General features: G+C 37.1%; 1 long non-coding RNA gene across 1 annotated transcript; it reads left to right on the top strand.

Moving 5' to 3' along the window:
* Positions 1–3,019: 3,019 nt before the first annotated feature.
* LOC141555494 (uncharacterized) lies at positions 3,020–13,110 on the top strand. The gene is made up of 2 exons (XR_012486206.1): positions 3,020–9,272; positions 9,881–13,110. It is a non-coding gene; the product is annotated as an uncharacterized LOC141555494 (long non-coding RNA).
* Positions 13,111–22,767: the final 9,657 nt, after the last annotated feature.

Raw genomic sequence — 22,767 nt, 5'->3', positions numbered from 1 at the left:
ATGATAAATGTGAAATAAAGTTGGAAAGGCATATGAAAGACAAGTTCCTCAGTGTAACTCACAATTAGCCAGGAGAAAGGGAGAACCCTATAAGGTTGGGGCATGCCCTTAGTTGGCAGGCTCAATCCCAAAAAGTACTTAGCACCTTAAAAGAGTTAGCTGTAAGGAAGAGAACTGGAGTGGGAAAGCATAATAGAGATACTACACGACATGGGGGAAGGGGAAGGCAAGATGCCATGATGGACTGACCCAAAGGAAAGCAGTAGCCATGGGATAGCCCATAAGTAGATTTTGCAGGGAAAATTTAACCTCAAGGACATGACTAGGATTTCTGATAGGGCACAACAAGATGATTCTGCTTGAGATTTTTATAGAAAGTGAATCTCAGGAGTTTGGCATAACTTGAATTTCAGACTGGAACACCTCCCCAGAGGATGGGACTATGGAGCTAAACTGATCTTTATCAGTGTTATCTCCCTGTCTGCCTTAAGGGATTTTTAAAAAATCAATTCCTCTGCTAATCATACCTAACATTGAAGACCTCATCAATGGTACTGCCTAAATTAATTTACAAGTTTAATACTATGATAATCAAACTACCAAGGGGAAAGTTATAGAGCTAGACAAAATAAAATTAATTTTGAGGGGAAAAAAGATATAACATCTCAAAGGAAATAATGGGGAAAGTTAGAGGGGGTACTAGTTAAAAAACATGTTCAGAAGAACAAATTATATAAGACTCATGAATAACTAGATTTAATAATCTAGTATTTAATAAATTCAAGAACAAAAATTACTTAGGGAAAAATTCCCTATTTGACATGAAATGCTGCAAAAATGGAAAAGTAGTTTGGCAGAAGTAAGATTTTTTTAGACCAACACCTTTTACCATATGCCACAATAAGCTCAAAATGAATAAAGGACTTGAATATTAAATAGCATACCACTAAAAAAGAATCAGGAGAGAACCAGATCATGTATCTTTCACAAGTATGGGCTAAGGAAAGGTTTTTTGTTTTTTGTTTTTTTAATTTAAGTTTGAATTTTAAAATTAAGTTAAAATTTTAAATTAAAAAAAAATATGCTTACCACCCCTTCATTGGGAAAAAGAAAAATAAAACTCTTGTAACAAATATGCACTGTGTGGTACGGAAATGGTGAGGGGTCACCATTTAATAAAAAAAGCTGGAGAGAGCTCTAGAGAAAAGCAAAGTTTATTGTACATTCTAGCAAGAAGGGCGTCCCACCCTTCAAGTAGACAATCGAAGAGAGGAAGCACCTCCTGTGGGCAGGACAGCACCTTTAATCCCTAACGCAAAACGCCCCCTCCCACCACTGACCCTCATCCTCATTGACTGAGTCTTACATTCTAAACTCGAGATCTACCCATGAAATTGAACTTGACCAATAAGTACATAGTTGCCCATATATGGATGAAATAGGGAGATGATATCATAGGAGGGGAAGGCAATACCCTTTGCTCGAACTTCAGAGTCCTTCAGGCCTACTCGAACTCTGAAGTAGATGAAGCCTTACTCGATTTTCACAACTGTCTTGAAAGATCTCACCTCATCTCATTCAGCACTCCAAGCATTAGAAATTTTCACATTGGCATTGTCTAAAAACTATATATACCAGTCTGTACCATGAATCCATTTGTCTGGAAATGGGTAGCACATCTTTTTGGTCTTTTGGAATGATGGTTGGCTATTGCATTAGTTAAGAGTTCTCAAGTCTTACAAAATTGTTTGTCTTTATAATGTTCTTGTTGTATGAATTATTTTCCTGTTTCTGCTCACTTACCTGTATGAAATCATTCAAGTCTTTCCAGGTTTCTATTAAGTGGTATTTTAAAATCATTTTTAAATAACCTAATAGTATTTCATCAAATTAATATATCATAATTTGTTCAGCCACTACCTAATTGATGGATACCCCTCCTTATTTTTCAGGTGTTACCACACCCAAAAAACTGCTATGAAAAAAAAAAAAAAAAAAGAATCTTTTTCCTCTTTCTTTGGCGTATAGACCTAGTATGATATATCACTGAGCCAAAAAGTCTTTTAAGAACTATTTGTTTATATTCTTTGATCATATGCTCATGGAGGAGTGGCTTTATTTTGTTATATGTTAAACTTGACCACAAAGATTAGATTTTAAAATTCACATTTCTTCCTTCTTAGCAGAAGAAGTGGAGAGACTATGATTGATTGGTTAATATTGCATATAATGCCAGACTTGGTTGACTTATTTATTTGGCTGAACTGATTTTTTTTTTTTTTTTCTTTATCATAGGGCAAGTATTTCTCTGTTCTTGGCTTACTTTCCCAGGGTGAACTGGATCTCCCCTTCAGGATTATGAGGGTACCATGGATGGGGTGGTTTTTTTCTATCATCCTTACTTCAAGGTCACATCTTTTGTTTTTCCTACTTTTAGCTACCAGTAAGTTAGCACCCTAGTTCCATTTAATCACTTTACTTCTGGCTCACTATTCCAGAAGCAGGCTACTATATATTCCCTTCCAAATACTAGGCATCCCTGAATGATGGAAAGTGTCTCTTCTCTATGCTATAGGCTAAAGCCCTATCCAGCTGACATTAACTGTTATGTGCTAGGATTGGTGCTCCTTTCTATTTAACTGGCTTTTGTTGTATCTAATTCTTTATGACCTCACTTGGTGTTTTCTTTGTCAGAGATACTGGAGGGATTTGCCCTTTCCTTCTCCAGCTTATTTTACATATGAGGAAACTGAGGCAAAAAGGGTTAAATGACTTTCTTAAATAAGTGTTTGAGGTTGGCTTTGAATTCAGTTCTTCCTGATTACCAGCACTATATCCATTTCACCATTTAGCTGTCCCCTCTTAATCACTTAATATCAATTATCTTTCACAAATGAATATTTAAATTGAAAATATAACAATAACAAAAGTGTAAAATTTTCCCCTAATACTACATTGGTCTCTGGAGAGAATAATCTCTGACTTAGCATATTGATTGATAACTACGTTCAAATCCAAATGTGGCATGACTGCTGGATGAGCCTTTATTTCAGCTATTACTGAAATGGATTCCCAAAGTCACCCCTGAAGGTCATTCCTTGCTTCTTGAAGCATCAATGCTGGGCTGGCTACAAAATCATGGACTTATATTTCTGGAATCTTGGGCTTCATAACTCCTAGACTCCTGAAGCTCAATTTCCTTAACTTCAGAAAGTGATAAGTTCAGAGCCTTTACATTAATCTCCTTCCCCAATAAATAAATAGGTAAAGTAAAATGTTGAGACAAAGGACAGAAACCTATTTTCACTGGGCCACTTGTCAACTTTGGAACCATCACAGTTCTCAAACTGAGCATTGTATGCCCCAGAGCACCATCGAGGAAAACACAGCAATGGCATCTTTGTCAGACATCAATCAATCAAGGTAATTCACAGTTAACAACATTAGATCATACCCTTTGACCCAGCAGTGCTACTACTGGGCTTATATCCCAAAGAAATACTAAAGAAGGGAAAGGGACCTGTATGTGCCAAAATGTTTGTGGCAGCCCTTTTTGTAGTGGCTATGTTGAGGGCGGTAGCCCCTTGGTATTCTTTGTTTGATCTCCAACTTCCTTTGGGACTTGGACCTTTGATACAAGATCTGGTCAAACTAGTTTGGGCTATCTGAGATGGCCAGGGTTTTACAGCCCCCCATTCTAATCTGCTCAGATAGACCAAATGCCAGCAGGGGAAGAGACTTCTGTCTGTCCCCAAAAGATAACAAGAGAATCCTAATCTTAATTTACATCACTCTCAGGAACCTCCCTACATCACTGCATAAAAGAGAGAACGGGAATCTTCTCTTTGCAAATGGCCTTGTACCATGCAGCCATTTTGCCCACCGGCTCTCCGGTGTTTCCATTCTAACCAATAAAGACTATGTTTCCATACAGCACTAAGTAGCAAATTCCTTTGCTGCCGAACCCGCCATTGGTTACTTTGGGGAAGGAAGGAGAGAGAGAAAAAGAACAGAACCATCTCAGTTTAGACCACAATTTACTCATCATTTACTCCTCAATTTAATACTCATCGTTTGGTGGCTCGATCTTTCGAGGTAATTTTACTGAGGTAAGCTGGAAATTCTCCCTTTTATAAGCGTGGGCAGATTAAAACCAAAATCCCGGGAAGATAGTGGTTTTAAACTGTGGGGAGCTGAAAGAGCTCTGGGAATCGTTTGATCTGGGACGCTAGATGCAAATGGATTCTGGTTTTGGACAGATATTTCCTCTATATAGGGAAATATTTGTGGGACCTGACAGAGACGTCTGATCAGGTTGCGCTATAAAAGTGGAAATTTTCGGGCTTGTGTAGTGGTAAAAATGGGTCAACTCTTCTCTTCCATCCCTAAAGATTCACCTCTGGGATATCTCTTGAGAAACAGGAAAAATTAGGCCTCAAGGATTTCAAATTAAAAAGTCTTATTCACTTTTGCTATGAAGTATGACCCCTTTATCAACTTTATCATTGTGGCCTGGCTTGTTAGCGGATCTATTATTTTCTCTACTATTAGGGAATTAGATCTATATTGCAGAAGATGCGGTAAATGGTCAGAAGTTGCATATGTGCAAGCTTTCTGGGCCCTCTACAGGGATCCCAAATCGCGGTTAACTTGCAGGATGTTTCTGCCTAAGTTTACTGAGGTGGAACTGGGGAGAGACACTGATCTCCAGCAGAACTTAATCCCAGAGCTGGACTCCGGGAATACTCTGATGCTTTTGCCCTTCTCGGCTGAGAAGCAGAGACCCTTCCTCCTCACCCTGCTCCCTCCCGGCTCCTACTCAGGTTTCCCTGCCCCAGAGCCTCCACCCCTCCCACACAGCCTGATTCTACTACAGCTGCGGCCCAGGACTCTGATTTAGCTATCTCTAAGCCTTGCCTCCGAGAGAAATGGCCAGCTCTTTGGGGGAAACGCTTAGAGTGCAAAGGTCCCTCCTTTCTTGGGATTTTTCCCACATAATGGAACTTGTTGGGGGGTTTACAGCCGTTCCTTTTCAGAGCGATCTATCCTGGGGAGATGTTATCTCTTCTATCCCACAATACAAGAGATAAGAATGATTGGGGAGCTAAGGCCAAGGTTTGTGGCTAACGTGACTGGGAGGTACCAGATGGGGGTCCTTGCTATTATTCCCTTCGCAGATTCCGGGGGGAACTCTGAAGAGGGGAGTGGGAACATAGAAGAGGGGAGTGGGGACAGAGAGGAGGGGAATGGGGATACAGAGATGAGGGATCATCTCCTAACCCATCCCATTGAAGGAATGGAAAAGGGGAATAAAAAGCAGGTAGATTATGAGAAGCTTATGCAAGCAGCTGATAAGAATCCTATTAGAGAATTTACTAACCTGCACCCCACTTTTCTAGAGGGGATTGCTGTCATTCCATGCATTTTTTCAATCAGTCTTCTCCAGATATAAGACTAAATTGGCAGAAATTGGCTCTAGAATCCCAAAATTCCAGGACTCAATTATCAGAAATCGCCTTTGGGGTATAAAGGGATTGGGAGGAGGACGGGAAGGCTAGGAGTAAAGAGCAGACAGCAGGCACAGATTCTGGCTACGGCTATTTTCCATGGGCCCCAAAGTTTGTGCTTCAGATTCCGTCAGCCACTGGGCGAGGAATTGCCCGCAGGCTCTAGCCCTTACCCTGAGTATGAACGGGAAGGACACTGGAAGAGCGACTGCCCAGAGAAGGAAAGGACCATGGACTCCAGCCTCGCCCCCCAGGCCTCTCCAGACTTGAGGTGGCGTGCCCCTGGACCAGGCCCACCTTCTTCTATCAGCAAAGCCAAGCTGCCCGAGGTAAATTTGGACTTAGCAGGTACGCCAATCTCGTTTTTTCCTATGGGAAGCCTCAGTTGTTCTACTCCTCCATTCAGATCCTACTCACCCATCCCCCCCAAGGTACTGGAATTGAAGGAAAAATTGTTTGGAAACCCTGCCCTGCCTTGCCAGCTTGAGGACCTCATGTTTCCAACTATCCCTTCCTATTCTAGCCTATTCTAGATGGGTAGGAATTTGATAAAGGAAAACTAAGAGCTCAATTCTCTCTAATTAAAACCTCCAAATAATACCAAACCCTCTCATATTCTCTGTGGGATATGGGAGGAAATGGGAGTTTTAAGAACTAGGATTAAGAAATTGGTTGGTTATTTGTGATTTTAAATTTTAACCTGTTGTACTAATGTAAGTGAGTGGAACTTGGCAATTTTGAACTGACAGGAAAGTTTTTTCCTTGAAGCAGTCTTTAGAGCCTGCTAGAGTAAAGGCCATAAACCCTTATCTGATCAAAACTCTAGCAGCAGAAAAAAACCATTTGATTATGGGAAATAAAATTTGGCTATTGTCTTTGCATATTAGATTGTTTATTCTGAGTATAAGATCTTGGAATCTGTTTGAATATTGATGTATTTACTGCTAAAAGAGAGATTTGCTAATTGCAGTTAGGCAAACCCTCAGAAAGGAAAATTGTTGGGTTTGATTCGGGTTATAGGCTATACAGTGTGAATCTTACTGGTTTTGAAGGAAAAAGGATTGAGCAATTAAAGATTTGCAAGGTATTAGAAGGTATGTTACAAGAAGAAAAGTTTTTAATGGAAGGATGAAAGGAAAAAAGTGGTTTTTGAATAGGGGAAGGGTGAGCACATGGAATACTTTTCTCCCCTCCCCCCCAGGTGTTTCCTGCCGTTTTTTTTCCTCAAGTTGCTACTGTAGCAACAAAAGAGTGATTTAAAAAGACTGGATCAAGTTTAGGTTAATTGATTGAATATTTGTTTCTTGATATAAAATGGGTTTAATGTTTGTGCAATATGGTCATAAATGTGATCCATACTAAAAGTTTAATTGCTATTTTGAGAGCTTCTTGAATTCTTATATGTGGTGTTTGGACATTTTGTATAATTTAAAAACATATAAGTTTAAAGATTATATTGGGTCATTATGAGATTATTTAAAGAGCCTCTAACGTAATAGGTTTTTTCTGGGTCCTTTTGAAAATGTTTCTGTTAAGGACAATATACAATTTGGGATATTTAACTATGTATTGGGTATTTTAAAAGCAAAGTGCTCATTTATGAAACATCTATTTGAATATGATAATTGTTTAAGTTGTGAAATTATTGAGACAAATTCCTTATTGTTATCAATATAAGGTTATGATAAATATTAGTTTAAAATTTATCAGAAATCTGATTAATGGAATCTATTATTGGAGATAAAAATTTTCTTAAGCTTAAAGTTAATTAGTTAGTGCTTTTTGGGGAGTTGTAAAGCTCCACCCTTTTTTATATGCAATCATTGTATCCTGAATGCTTGGGCAAATAAGCATTTAGTCTGGTCATCTGTCTGCTACTGTTAGAAAACACTGATGTTTTGTTTTAAGGTTTTTAATCATTTTTTTCAATCTATTTTGGCCTCTTCACATTTTTGCAGCAGTACTATGGACCAGTCTTTCTATCACAGACTGTTCTAACCTTTATTTGTTAGATTTATGTTTTGTTTTAGATCTTGGGTCAAATTTCAGATATTGACTTGCTTCTGGGACCTAGATCAGCTTTGATTGTCAGCACAGCAGACCCATCCCATGGAACGAGAGCCTCCAACCATTTCTCAGCCTGCAGCAGTTTTAGAAGAGACAATGGACTAAACCCTGCTTCTAGGGAACTTTGGGCTGATGTGGAGGACTTTTAGGAATGGTTGATGAATGACTTTTAAACCTTGTCTGGGTTATTTATTACTGTGTTAAAATTTGGGTTGGGAGTGGTTAAAACTGTGTAACTATTGCTGTTATTCTAAGACAGTATGGGAGATTAGCTTTGACTTTCTCAGCATTTTCTCCTACTTCTCTTTAATAGAGGGGCCATTAGCATTTTACCAACAGCCCACAGAGGGGATCTGAGATATTTTCCCATTTCCAGGTGTCACCATCTCTACCCTGGATGACACCCCACTTTTAATCTGTTCCTGAGATCTGTTTTCTCTAGGCTTCAAGTTTTGTATTCTCATCTGGACTTCAGACTGGAGAAAATTGACGGGACAACTGACTGGGACACCCCTAGATGCCCTGTTGCCATCCCCCACACCTCACTCCTCACCTCCTGGCATGAACCCCAAATCTCTTCGACCCTTGTCAGCTCGAAGTAGTTAAAGAGGAGTTCATTGCCCCTATTCCCACATGCATGTGGAGGTGACTTGCTTGAGGGGGGAACAAGACAAGGGGACCCTGCTACTCTGAAGATCCTTGGAGAAAATCTTCCTCAAATAAGAGACTCTGCCCCAAAATTTTTTTCTTAAAAGAATTTAAGAGTTAATTGCTTGAGGGGGGTTTATGTTGAGGGCGGTAGCCCCTTGGTATTCTTTGTTTGATCTCCAACTTCCTTTGGGACTTGGACCTTTGATACAAGATCTGGTCAAACTAGTTTGGGCTATCTGAGATGGCCAGGGTTTTACAGCCCCCCATTCTAATCTGCTCAGATAGACCAAATGCCAGCAGGGGAAGAGACTTCTGTCTGTCCCCAAAAGATAACAAGAGAATCCTAATCTTAATTTACATCACTCTCAGGAACCTCCCTACATCACTGCATAAAAGAGAGAACAGGAATCTTCTCTTTGCAAATGGCCTTGTACCATGCAGCCATTTTGCCCACCGGCTCTCCGGTGTTTCCATTCTAACCAATAAAGACTATGTTTCCATACAGCATTAAGTAGCAAATTCCTTTGCTGCCGAACCCGCCATTGGTTACTTTGGGGAAGGAAGGAGAGAGAGAAAAAGAACAGAACCATCTCGGTTTAGACCACAATTTACTCCTCATTTAATACTCATCATTTAATACTCATCAGCTAGAAACTGGAAGTTGAAATGGATGCCCATCAATTGGAGAATGGTTGGGTAAATTATGGTATATGAAGGTTATGGAATATTATTGCTCTGTAAGAAATGACCAGCAGGATGAATTCAGAAAGGTTTGGAGAGACTTACATGAACTGATGCTGAATGAAATGAATAGAACCAAAAGATCGCTGTACACTTCAATGCTGTATGAAGATGTATTCTGATGGAAGTGGATATCTTCAACATAAAGAAGATCCAACTCACTTCCAATTGATCAATGATGGACAGAAACAACTACACCCAGAGAAGGAACACTGGGAAGTGAATGTAAATTGTTAGCACTACTGTCTACCTACCCAGGTTACTTATACCTTCGGAATCTAATACTTAACGTGCAACAAGAAAATGGTATTTACACACATATATTGTATCTAGGTTTTATTGTAGCACATGTAAAATGTATGGGATTGCCTGTCATCGGGGGGAGGGAATAAAGGAAGGGGAGGATAATTTGGAAAAATGAATACAAGGGGTAATATTATAAAAAAAATTACTCATGCATATATATTGTGAAAAAAAATTCCAAAAAAAAAAAACAAAAAACAAAAAACCCAACATTAGATCATGCTACATTCCCTTTGTCCATGTTCTCAAACGTTTGAGACATTTTTGTTTATTTGTTCAGCCATTCCAGTATCTTTTCTCATTTACAATATCATATCTTCAAGAAACTGGATTTTTAATGTTATGATTAAAAGGCATATACTATGGGAAAATTGATTGCAGAAAAGGAAATGAGGATGACAGCGTCTAATTTGATACCAAAGTTTGACATATTGTACAGTGTCCATCAGGCACATTCATACCAACTAGGTAGTTGTGATTTAGGAATAAAATAATGATTTTCTTTCAATTTATATGCATTTTTGTTTCAAAGCTACAAAGCTGTTAGGAGACACTTATTACCTAACTACTTATTAAATAAATAGAACTATGAAGTATTTCTTATATTCTAGGGATACAAGGAAAAGTTTTCTGAGACATTAAAGGTGACATGAAGTGAAAAAGCCTGGGAAATTCTGCATTCTCTTTCCAGTAAGAGAAGTTCTGCATTGTCTTTCGCCGGATACCATAAGCAAAAGAGTCAAACTCAGAGCAGAGATCCAAGATGGAAAAGTTGAAGAGAAAGGTAGCTGCTCTGTTTGGCTATTGTTTTGGAAGTTTTTTTGATTTTCATTTTTTAAATTATAGAATAAAACAAGTATTTCCATAAGATTTCACAAGAAACTGAAAATATATTTTGTACTACATGCTATTCCTTTTAAATATATAATTATGTAATTTTTTTCTTTTTTTCTTCCTTCTCCCTACCCTAGAAATGCCTACCATTAGACACAAATATGCATATATTTGTAAAATCATTCTGTACATACTTTTATTTATCAGTTCTTTCTCTGGATGCAGATAGCATCTTCCTTCATATGCCCTTTGTGGTTAAATTGGGTATTTATAATAGTTAATCACTCAAAGTAATTCTTAAAACAATATTGCTATTTTTCTATGATCATCAAATTCATCATTTTTTAATAGCGTAATAGTATTCCATCATAATCATATACCACAACTGAAATTTCCAGGTCTTTGCCAGCACAAAGAGGATTGTTATAAATATTTTAGAACTTATAGGATCTTTTCCTTTTTCCCCAATCACCTCTGGAAATAGACCTACTAATGATTTTACTGGGTCAAAGGGTATGAGCAGTTTAATAATTCTTTGGGCACAATTTGATTGCTTTCCAAAATAGTTGGATTAGTTCACAATTCCACTAACAATGAATTAGTATTCCAATTTTTCTATATCCCTTCTAACATTTGTCACTTTCCCCTTTAATCATTTTAACCAATATGATAGGTGTAAAATGATATCTCAAGGTTGTTTTAATTTGCATTTAATTTGACTAATGCTTTTGGAAGGCACCCTTTATTCTAGCTGTGCAGTTGGTTGAAAAGGCTTTTTGTCACCACATAATTAGCAGAATGGAATTAGTTACAGAAGGTCTTCACTTGCTCCAAAAGCACTTCCATTACCTGTCATCACAACTCTCCAGGAAGCAGGCTCCCCGACCTCTTCCACATGGAGAATTTTATGAACATACTTTGGGCATGCATCAATTAATCTGTTTTTTGGGTTTTTTTTTTTTTTCCCTTCTGTTCTTTTGTTGGGATATGCCAAAGAATTTGGGATACCAGAGCATGGGTTATGGTGTTTCTGAAAGAATCCATGCTCAAATCATCTCCAAATCAAACATGAGCTTTTATTTGAGGTATTTACTTGGAGTAAAGAGTGACTTATGTTGCAAGAGACAGAGAGACAGAGACAGAAAAAGAGGCACATACAGAGAGAGAGAGGAGAGAGAGAGGGAAAAGAAGAGAGAGAAAGAGAGAGATAGGTAGAGAGAGATACACAGACAGACAGAGAGAAAGACAGAAACAGAGACACAGAGAGGCAGAGAGAGACAGAGACAAAAACAGAAACAGAGAAAGAGATAGAGACAGAGAAGAGAGAGATAGTGAGAGAGACACAGACACAGAGAGGAGAGAAACAGAGACAGAGATAGCCAGAGAAACAGAGAGAGATAGACAGAAACAAAGAAAGAGAAAGAGACAGAGACAGAAAAACAGAGACATATACAACACACATAGAAAGAGAGAGAAAAAGAGACACAGACAAAGAGACAGAGAAACACAGAGAGAAGAAAGAAAAAAACAGAGAGATGGTAGGGTGGAGAATAGGGTAGGTGGGTGAAAGTATATATAGAGAAGGAAAAAGTAAGAAAAAACAAGAATTGGGCAGAGCAGAGAAGTCAGATGATCTCAGAGGATACTTGCATAGTTGGATAATCTTAGAAAAGTCCTTGTGATTGGATTAAGGTACATATGGAAAAAGATAAAAGGAAGACTCTTGTTCAAAGTTCCTGCCTCTCTCCATAAGTGAGTCCACTATTCCATTGTATTTATGAAAAAATGATGAGGTTTAGAATTGGGGTTTAATTAAAGTCTAGTGGCAGATTCGGAGCTCAGGGAATCAAATAGAGCTCTCCTACAACCCCTTCAGATTCGGTGCAAGAATAAATGAGGCCCAGTGGCAGGTTCGGGGTACAGGGAGTCAGAGCTCCCCTGCAACCCCTTTGGATTCTGCGCAAAAATACAGAGTTAAATGAAGTCTAGTAGTGGTACAGAGTCCCCTGTAAAGGAATTTACAGACCCGAAAATCTAGATTGATAAAGGAGGTTTATTATGTGGTTTAGAAGTAAAGTTAAAGTCTAATTAGTAAAAGGTGAAGGTAAAAGGGATAAAGGGCACTGGAAATAGGATTCCAGTGGACAGAGATCCTTTGTCGAGACAAGCGTAAAGCTGCTATGTTAGGAACCTCTCCAAAGAGAGAGCTCCAGTTTGGCTTTTTTATAGCTTAAGGGGCTTGTGGGTGTGGTGTCCCAAGTTGGCTCAGATCTGGGTGGGGGTTGTGAGAGCAGGGATTGCCTATTGGAATTCAAAAGGGTGCTTTTGACAGGATTTGTGAATCAAAGGTCCTAGCTTCTTGAATTGATAATGCATCCTCCAGGAGGGGCTAGGAATCAGTAAGGAACAAGTTTCCCAAAGGGAGCACAACCCACATCAAAAGTACACCCTAGTTTTGGGGCAAATATCCTATTGTACTGCTACTTTTCTTACTTTTCCCCCCTAAATAATTGTGTTCTTTGGCTGACAAACTAAAGTAAATAAGTTACTTGTAAGCTAAGGTTTTCTTTTAGGACTTGAAGTCCCAAATAATACCATGACATTTTCTATGCGCCTCATAGGCAAGATGGGGGTGCCCTAGGTACTATGAAGAAATATTGACATGATATACAAATATAACTTGACTTATTCAATATATATATCACTGAAAAGTTGTATAGATTAGATTTTTTTATGTATAAATGTTTTGGGTGACTGGAGTTTGCTAGGGGATTTTATTATTTCAATACTTTTTCATTCTTTTGTAATGCAAATAAAAACTTCCTAATGTATTTGTTTTGCAATTTTGATTTTCAAATATGACATTGTCTTGGATCAGCTTTGTAACTCCTGTTGGGGCATCTTTCTGCTTCAGAACCTGAAAAGTTAGAAATAAGATGAGATTATGAATTTTTTAGATCTTCAGACCCAGAGTGGATGTCAATAAAATGGCAACTACTATAATTCATTCAATAATGTCTGATTTGTAATTCCCCTTTTCATAATGTATATAAGGATAAAATCTGCTAATTAGTATTTTTATAACTGCAAGTACCATCCTGTCTCTGTAAATAGAGTAATAGAAATTGCTGAATTGAGGACTTTTTTTCCACGACTTTTTTAAGATCCTGAAGTTCTCCCCTAACACAAGCACCATTTATGTGTTGTAAAGTTTCCAGCAAAGGCTCTATTGTTCTTTCCAGAAGAGAGCTCAAGGCCATTAACCTTGGCCAAGGAAAAAGCTATTTAGATTAAGACAAAAATAAAACAAAACAAAAAGCCATCCCAAGGATACTTTGATTGTGTTCTTACTTAGCTTTGAAATTTCATGCAATTTCATTATTTTGCCCCTACATCCTAAACTGCTGGGAAAATTTTTCCATGTTGCGAAAATTGTGATAATGCTCATCTTAGCCCAAATAAAAAAGCATAAAAATTCCAGGGACTTAGAGATTAACAGATTCTTGCATCTCTGGGGCAGATAAAAAAAGTTAGATCTCAACCTTCCCCAGATCATTTACTTACTACTGCAGAATTCCTAAGAACTAGGAAATTCAAACATTACTGAAGAGCATCAAAAATGACACTTTTTCTGTATGTAACAGTGATGGATGATATGAGACACTTTCTCAGCTCCTTCCTTCTGGAGTCCAGTATATATGACTTTTCCTTAGTCAGTTCCCTGCATGTCCTCCCATCCAAAGGAACCTTCTGTAAAAGGACAATTGAGAAGGGAAACAAAAAATGGAGCTGAATAGCCTTAGGTCTGCAGTCAGGAAAGATAGCTATAGTCACATCTCCTGCTCTGCTCAGACTTTTAAAAAGAGATACCCAGGCCTTGAGTGGATACATTATCTGCATTCCCAGCTTCTTCTGCCTCCTATCCAGAAAGGACCTTGAAAATGAGATTGTGTTAAGCCAGAGCAGTAGGCTTTGCCTCATGGAGCCAGCCTGCAGAGGTACAAAACCAGGCTAAGGGGTTCCAGTGCTTAGCATAATTCCTGGCACACAGTAGGTGCTTAAAAATGCTTATTGTTGTCAAACTTTTCTTTGTCACAAATCCTTTTGGAGTTTGCTAAATCTGGACTTTTTCTCTAAATAGTTAATAAACTTAGGGTCTTACTGTATCCTCACTGTGTTAAGATTTTGGAATACAGAGAAAAGTAAATGATAATCCTTGCTCTCTAGTATCTCATGAACTATAATGCATAAAATAAAATATATAGGATTACCAAGGAAACCAGTTATGTTAAAATTGTTTTGTATATATGATGTAAATATATACATAGATGTATATGTGTGTGTGTGTGTATAGACAGTTGATTTGTTTTGTTTTAATAGTATTCCCCCCCCCCCCCAGGTTGGGGTTAAGTGACTTGCTCAGGGTCACACAGCTAGGACGTGTTAAGTGTTTGAGACCAGATTTGAACTCGGGTGTTTAAGTAGTATTTTATTTTTTCCAAAGATAGTTTTCAACAGGCAGTTATATATATTTAAGTCACAGACCCCAGATGAATATCTCCTGTCTAGAGATTCACCTAAGCAGTGGCAGATTGCCACAAACAACAGATGGAGATACCATGGGCTTGAGCCTAGTGAGCATTTTTCCCCTCTGAGGATCCAACCTGCAAATTCATGAGTACAATTGCTAAGTTGGGGAGGTATTTCCAGAAGGGGTGGTAAAAGAGAAAAGCAGAAAAGGAAAGATCATACAGATGAAGCTTAAAATGAATAAGATGAAAACAAATTAACATTTTAAATAATAAAACTAAGAGCTATTTTTTAAGACCAAAATTGACAAATAATGGGCAAATGTAATTTTCAAACATACAGAGAGGAAAAAATCTGGTCATTAAAATCATAGATTAGAAAAGGGAAGATCACAAGAAATGTGAAAAAAATTAAGAAAATTGTCAGAGATAATTACACAGAGCTTAATAGCTAATATTCTTGAAAAACCTAAAAGAAAAGGATGACTCTCTACAAAAATATCTATTTCCTGGTAAAACAGGATATAGAGAACAAAAATAGATCAATCTCTGAAAAAGAAGACAGACAAGTCATTATCGATTTCCTACATAAAAGACACTATGGACACACTGATTTATAAATGAATTCTTCCAAACCTTTAAAGAACAAGTAATCCTTATCTATTGAAATTCTCTCAGTAATTATAGAAAACAAAAGCATGCTGCTCAATTCTTTCAATGAGTCAATTACAAGTTTGATAACCAACTATGACAGATAAGTCTGAAAAAAGGAAACTATAACCTACATGTGAATATAAATTCAAAATATTTAATTAAATATTAATTTAACACAGCAATATGCAGCAATTTAAGATATCTCTTATGACCCAGTAGAATTTACGTTTGGAGTATAAGGTGGGTTTAATATTAAGAAACTAAAAAGTAAAATGCAATAAATAATATCAAGAAGGAAAATCATGAAATAAAATGACATAAAAGGTGAAAAATGACCTTGGGTTAAAAATATAGGAATAATTTCTGTCAAAAATATTTTAAAATGGAGGAAGAGAATTTTGTCTCCATAGGAAAAATGAGTCTATTATAAATCCAGCACTTGCTGGATTTTCAATGAACATTATTTGTCATTCATTTAAAAAATAGATGTAAAAGAGGAATAGGAATAGTGACAAGAAACGATAAAAAAAAATTAGAGGAAAAAGGCATTGCAAATAAAGATGTTTCAACTGTCTATTTGCAGATATCTTAATAATACAGCTAGAAAATCTGAGCAGCTCACAAAACTAAAGGAGGGAGGAGGAGAAGTGGTCTGGTTTTGTTTCAAATTTCAGCTCTGAGGTGCTATTGGCTAGGTCCCTTCACCTTTCTTTGTCTCAGTTTCATCATGTAAGAGGGTATGGACTAGATGACCAGCTTTAAAATCTATGATTCTATTAGGTAATAGTGAGGCAGTAAGATTCAATTCTATTCACTCAACATTACTAAGCAACTATTACAAGGTAGATCTTATGATAAGCATTAGACAGAGATGAAGAAGGGAAAGTAAGAAGGAAGGAAGGAAAAGAAGGAAGAGAAGGAAGGAAAAAAGAGATAGGAAGGAAGGAAGGGAAAGTAAGAAGAAGGAAGAAAATATTCTCTGCCCAAGGAACTTACTTTCCTAGTATAGAAATAGGAATTAATATGTATATAGATAAATAAAAATAAAATAAATGCAAAGTACTTTAGGGATATTAGCTATTTTGTGTCTGGGTTTATAAAATAAAGGGTAACTAGGTAGTGCAGTGAATAGAGCAACAGCCCTGGAGTTGATGAGAATTAGGTAAGGGGTACACCCCTTTTGGTTGGGCCATAAGGATACATGGTTAAATGGGGAAACTAAGAGTCAGACATGACAAAAGTAGCTGAACAACAACACAAAGTATAAAACAAACTCATAAAGGTCTCAGACACTTAACACTTCCTAGCTGTGTGACCCTGGGCAAGTCACTTAACCCCAGCCTCAAAATAAATAAATAAATAAACAAACAAACAAACAAATAAATAAATAAACTCATAAAACATTTACATTTCTATATATGGCATTTGAAGGAGTTTAAATTAACTTAAAAAACAATAACAGAGCTACCAGGAGACACACTGCTTAAACAATCAACCCAACCTTCTTCAGCCGAGGAGGATCACAAAATAGTCATTTAAAAACAAACAAACCAAAAAAGACTAACTCTCCCTATTTCAACCAGTCTGGATGTACAGGGGCTGCTCATGGATGATCTTATCACTCAACACAGAAGCTGACCTGCTCCATTTTTCAGACCTGGGCTGATCCATTCCTCTTTTAGTCAACTTGGCACCCCCCAGCTTTTCCAAGCTAACCATATTAATGCTAGACTTAGTATGGACATAAGATTGATTGGTTTAGCCCATTGTGGGCTCAGTACCTCTGAGCTTAAAAGATTTGCTAGCCTTCTTGGTAGCTGGGATTTCAGATGTGGGCCATCATGTTAACCTGGGCCACTTGAAAAACAAAACCAAAAAAAAAAAAAAAAAGAAAAAGAAAAAAACAGTCTTCAGTATCTTTCCTAGACATGAGTGAGCTGAAAAACTGAAAAAACTCTTACTACTCTTGGCCTAGTGGAATTTCCTTTTGAACACCTCGATGTCTGAGTTCCATTTAGTCTAGGGATGATTGGATTCTTGATCCAATATTAAAGAGATGAAATCTACTATGTACATTTGTCTTGTAGCCTCCACCCCTTTGGAGTACTTCACTGTCTCAGTCACTTCCTATAACACTCTCAGATTTAATCACTTAATATGTAGAGATTAAGAGGGTTTTTTGTTTTGTTTTTTTAACTGTTGCTGTATCTTCTAGGGAATAGTTTTCTAAATCTTATTTTTATTGAAATCTTTTGTTTTTACATTATCATCATTTCTGGGTATGTTTCTGTCCCTCCACCCTGTAGCAAGATATTCCTTGTAATTTTAAAAAAGAGAAAAAACAGTTCATCAAAACTAGTCAACAATTCAATGGGATCATACAGTTCTTAGTATCATGAAATTAAATAGAAAAGAAAAATACTAATTCTTTCAACTGTTTTCTCAGATCTTTGGTGCTGATGGAAAACTCTAAGAATACACATCTGAAATCCATGAAAGAGAAATGAGTTTAAGACCTGATCACTCCCTGTTTCAATCTCACCTATTAAAGGGTTTCAAGGGAAATGAAATTTTGCTTTGGCTCACCATCTGTTTGAAAACAGGATTGGAAATAGTTCACAGTCCCCAACACTAGGTGGGTGGGGAGTACTAACTGTGCACTCATTTGGTTCAATCTCAACTATTCTTTTGTCCTGGTCATGCTCACTGCTCATACTTTTACTACCCATCTCAGTGACTGGTGCTGCCATCTCAGAGAAAAAACTATAGGAGAGAGGAAAAAAGAAAACACAGAACAGATACTGTCTTTTTAGTTCTTAATGGAAAAAGAGAATAAGCAAGATCCCAGATGGAAGGGGGGAGGGGAAGGCAATCTTTTCTGTGTTAGAATCCCAGAATTTGCTCTGCCAGCTTGCTTCTCTCTTTCTGTGAAACACTTCCCTAGAGACCAAAAGAAGAAAAATCCAAAGATATAAAAGGGCCAGGCAGATGCTCCTTGACTGCCTACATATGCCCAATACAAATCAGGAAAAAGTGATAAAAGGGTAAATGTTATTTGCTAAAGTGACAAAAGGTATATTTGAGCACCATAATAATAATTTTATAATATATTACATTTACATAGGGCTCTTTTTGTCAAAATGCTTTTACCTATAAAATTTCATTTCAGTTCAACAACAGCTTTGTAAGGTAGTTAAGATTATCATTTTATTGATGATGAAACCAAGGCTCAAATAGATTCAGTGATTTAACCATAGTTATATGGTGAGTACAGGAGAAAACTTGTCTTCAGAAGATCCTATCATAATGTTTCCCAAAGTAAACAAAGAATTAGTGAAATATCTAGAATTTCTGCCTATGAACTGCTCTGAGGTTAGCAATATCCACATGTTTTTTTCCTTATTATCTCAGTAACCAAAGAGAAAGATAAGACAAAATGAAGGAAGAAGGAAGAGTAGTCATCGTTTTAAGTATACAAGTTTTAAGAAGTAAAGACGTTTTATATCCCAAAGAGATTTTTTTTTTTCAATATAGGAAAAGAAAACATTTTTACAGCAGTTCTTTTTTGTGGTGGCAAAGAATTGGAAACTGAAGAAATATTGAAGAATGGCTGAATAAGTTATGATATGTATATGGAATGCTATCAGGTTGTAATAAAGGATGAAGGACATAGTTTCAAATGTAGAAAAACTTGTATGAATTAAAGTGAACAGAACCAAGAGAATAATTTATACAATAGCAGCAATGTTGTAAAGACAAACAACTTTGAAAGTCTTAGGGACTCTTATCAACAACAATCACAATTTAAGAAAACTCAAGATGAAATATGTTTCTGAATCTCCTGATTCAGAGGTGATGGACTCAAAGTATAGAATGAGACCTGGTTTTTTGGGGTGTGGTCAATATGGGAATTTGTTTTGATTGACCTATGCTTGTTTTTTTTTTATTTTTTATTTTATAATTATAACATTCTTTTGACAGTACATATGCATGGGTAATTTTTTACAACATTATTCCTTGTACTTACTTCTATTCAGATTTTTCCCTTCCTCCCCCTCCCCCAGATGGCAGGCAGTCTTATATATGTTAAATATATTACAGTATATTCTAGATACAATATATGTGTGTAGAACCGAATTTTTTGTTGTACAGGAAGAATTGGATTCAGAAGGTAAAAATAACAGTTTACATTCATTTCCCAGTGTTCCTTTTCTGGATGTAGCTGGTTCTGTCCATCATTAATCAATTGGAATTGGATTAGCTCTTCTCTATGTTGAAGACATCCACTTCCATCAGCATACATCCTTGTACAGTATCATTGTTGAAGTGTATAATGATCTTCTGGTTCTGCTCGTTTCACTCAGCATCAGTTGATGTAAGTCTCTCCAAGCCTCTCTGTATTTCTCCTGTTGGTCATTTCTTATAGAACAATAATATTCCATAACATTCATATACCATAGTTTACCCAACCATTCTCCAATTGATGGACATCCATTCATCTTCCAGCTTCTAGCCACTATGAAAAGGGCTGCCACAAACATTTTGGCACACACAGGTCCCTTTCCCCTCTTTAGTAGTTCCTTGGGGTATAAGCCCAGTAGTGGTATGGCTGTTGACCTATGCTTGTAACTGGGGTTTTATTTTTCTTTCTTAATTAGTAGGGAAGTAGAGTGGGAAAATTTGAATCTGAAAATAATATCAAGCTTAATTTTTTAAAAAGTAAGACCCTCTAACAGTGAAAGTTTTTCAGACATTAAAATTAGCCTTAGATTGCAAATAGGTTTTCGGGAAAGGCAACTCAAAGACTCATTTGCTTTTCACCAACAGTGTATCAATTGTTCCTTTCCTGAGAACAGTGTTCTCCAACCCATGCTTCCTGCCTAGGAAATGAAATACTTTCTGAATTAAGAGAACAACACATCCAATGATTACTCTATCTGGCAGTTGGGGTGGAGCACTTTCCTTGGAGGCCATCATGTACTCTTTGGCAACACAGGGAGAACTTTTGAGGTGATTGCTTTGCAAAACAATTTACATGTTAGCACATTTATCCTCACAACAACCTCATGAGTAGAATATTTATCTATACTTATTTTCTGTCACCCTGCTTTTTGGTTTCCCAGAAGTGTTTGTCAAAGACTGAGTCCTGATACCACTTGTTTTTTGTTTTTGACAATTGTTCTAATATTGAATTCTGATTTAAAACATCTGAATAATTCTGTTACATGCTTTTTTTGAAATATGATGTCCATTTTTTTTGTTTGATCATGTTTTTTCAGGAAATTTGATAAGTTTTCAATGATCTATTCTCAGCCCTTCCCCCCTTAAATCAGCTTTTTGTTAATGTAGGTAATTTAAATTGTCTTCTTAAAACAATATTTTGACTTTGCTCTAATATTTATTCCTCAGGATATCATCGTGTGGATTTCTGTTTTTTTCATTCTGTTTTTCAAAGAGCACGCTACTTGCGTAAAATGTTCAGTCTTCTAATCTATTTTACTCAATGTTATTATTATTATTTTTTATCCCTGGGTTCATTCTTCCATTAGATTTTAAGTTATTTGAGGGCAGAAATTGTCTTTTGCTTTTTATTTATTTATCTATTTTTATATCCTTAGCACTTAATAGTGTCTAGAATGTACTTCTTAAATTGAATGGAGCTGAATTTCTTCCAACCACTCTTACCCTTGTGGTCAAGCCATGGAGGTTCTGTTTGTAGTTGCTGTGGAGTTATTCTTTATTTCTGGATTTATCTCTTGGATTTCTCTTAACCCACAATATTAATATCTTCTTTTGTTTGGCATTAGTGTTTGCACTTTTAGATTGAAATTCTGTATTTTGGCCAGATATCCACTGCATCCTGAGCCTTCACCAGTCATCTTGACCTATGTCTTGCCACTGGACTTAACTCTGGAGGAGGCAGTGAAGCTCTCCAGTTGTTCTCTGAGATGAATCAGGTAGGCTTTATTTGGTTCTATTGCTACTCTATGTCTAATAGTTAGTATCAGGCCCCATCCTATGTCTGAGTCCCTGGCTTTTGTCCTAATCTCCTTGTTGGGCAGTAAGGTGGTACAGTAGTTAGAATTAGAATTTCTTCCTTATATCCAAGAAAAAACCCTGATGCTACAGATAGCACAGAGAGCATGAAAATAGCAACTGTTTTCAATTTTATCCAGAAACTCTGAAAGTCTTATCTTCCTAAATTGATTTTTTTTTTTTTTTTTTTTTTGTGATGGCAAACTAGGCCATAATCACTGAATGGCTGTTGCCTCAGACAAATATTCCTGAGAAAGACCTTAGCTTAACCTAAAGGCCAAGATCTCCCAAGGCATCCTAGGCCATCTCTATTTCTCTTGATTTATGGCTTGTCCTTGGATTTGCATGACTCTGGAAGAGAGAGTAAGGGTGATGACTTTACACAACCTTGCCTCACTTAAATTTAATTCACTTTCAAGTCAAAACATAACCCTCATGATACTATTTGTCTTCCTTGAGAATGAAGCCCGAACCACAACAAGCAATGGAGAAAGTGCCCAGTCTAGAGTCAGGAAGACTCCTTTTCCTAGCTCAAATCTGACCTCAGACAATTACTAATGTGTGATCCTGGGCAAGTCACTACCAGGCCCTATATCCTGTTATAGAGGCCTACTAGGTTCATTCTGTTCCTCACCTTCTGTTCTGGTCGATCAGGTACATGATCTGGCTTTAAAAGCCCAAATTATTTGAATTGATGCTCATTTGCAGGAGTTTGGGTTCATTCCCTTTCTCCAATTACTTCAGGCCAGTTTCCTAGAGTTTCTACTGGTTTCCCAAGCATGACGCTCTCCCCTTCGTCTAAGCTAGTTCTGGCTTCCCTATTTTGATCCCTCTGACAGTATCCACTCTCCACTGACCATCTTTTTGTGTTTTTTTGGATTGGGTTGAGGAGATTATTTCTATTCCTTTTTTACATTTCTATATTGTTGGTCCTTCTGGAGCATTTTTAGATATTTTTTGAAGTTTGCTGTGTAAGAACTGGGCTTCTCTATAACCTTTTGTGTCACTGTCTTAACTAAATGATGTTCATGTCTGTTTTGATGCAATCTCTTTGTTGAGACATAAGTAACATTCTCCTACAAGGGAGGGAGGCAGAAATTGGAGGGTTATTTCCCCCAATCTGTTTTTTCCCCAGCAGCTACTGTGATGACATAAACACATGGTAGAAAGAATCTGTGCTAGCTTAGATGAATCAGAGTGTGGACCTCAAGTCCCTGTATATTACATTTTGTATTTCTTTACCCAAGCATATGGAACTGAACACAAGTCATGATAGATGGATGTTTCCAGTCTTCACAATTACTTTGTAATTTCAAAAAGGTATAAGAATCATTGATTTCTCTCTTCAAGCTTCTTAGAGGAGAACCTAACCATTTTCAGGATGCATACCTGGCCAGCCAGAAGATATAGACCTTGAGTAAGTTGCTCAGAAGATCTTTATGCAA

The sequence above is a fragment of the Sminthopsis crassicaudata genome, chromosome 2, assembly GCF_048593235.1.
Source record: "Sminthopsis crassicaudata isolate SCR6 chromosome 2, ASM4859323v1, whole genome shotgun sequence".
In the NCBI taxonomy this organism is placed as follows: domain Eukaryota; kingdom Metazoa; phylum Chordata; class Mammalia; order Dasyuromorphia; family Dasyuridae; genus Sminthopsis; species Sminthopsis crassicaudata.
This window is presented reverse-complemented; position numbering and strand designations above follow the sequence as displayed.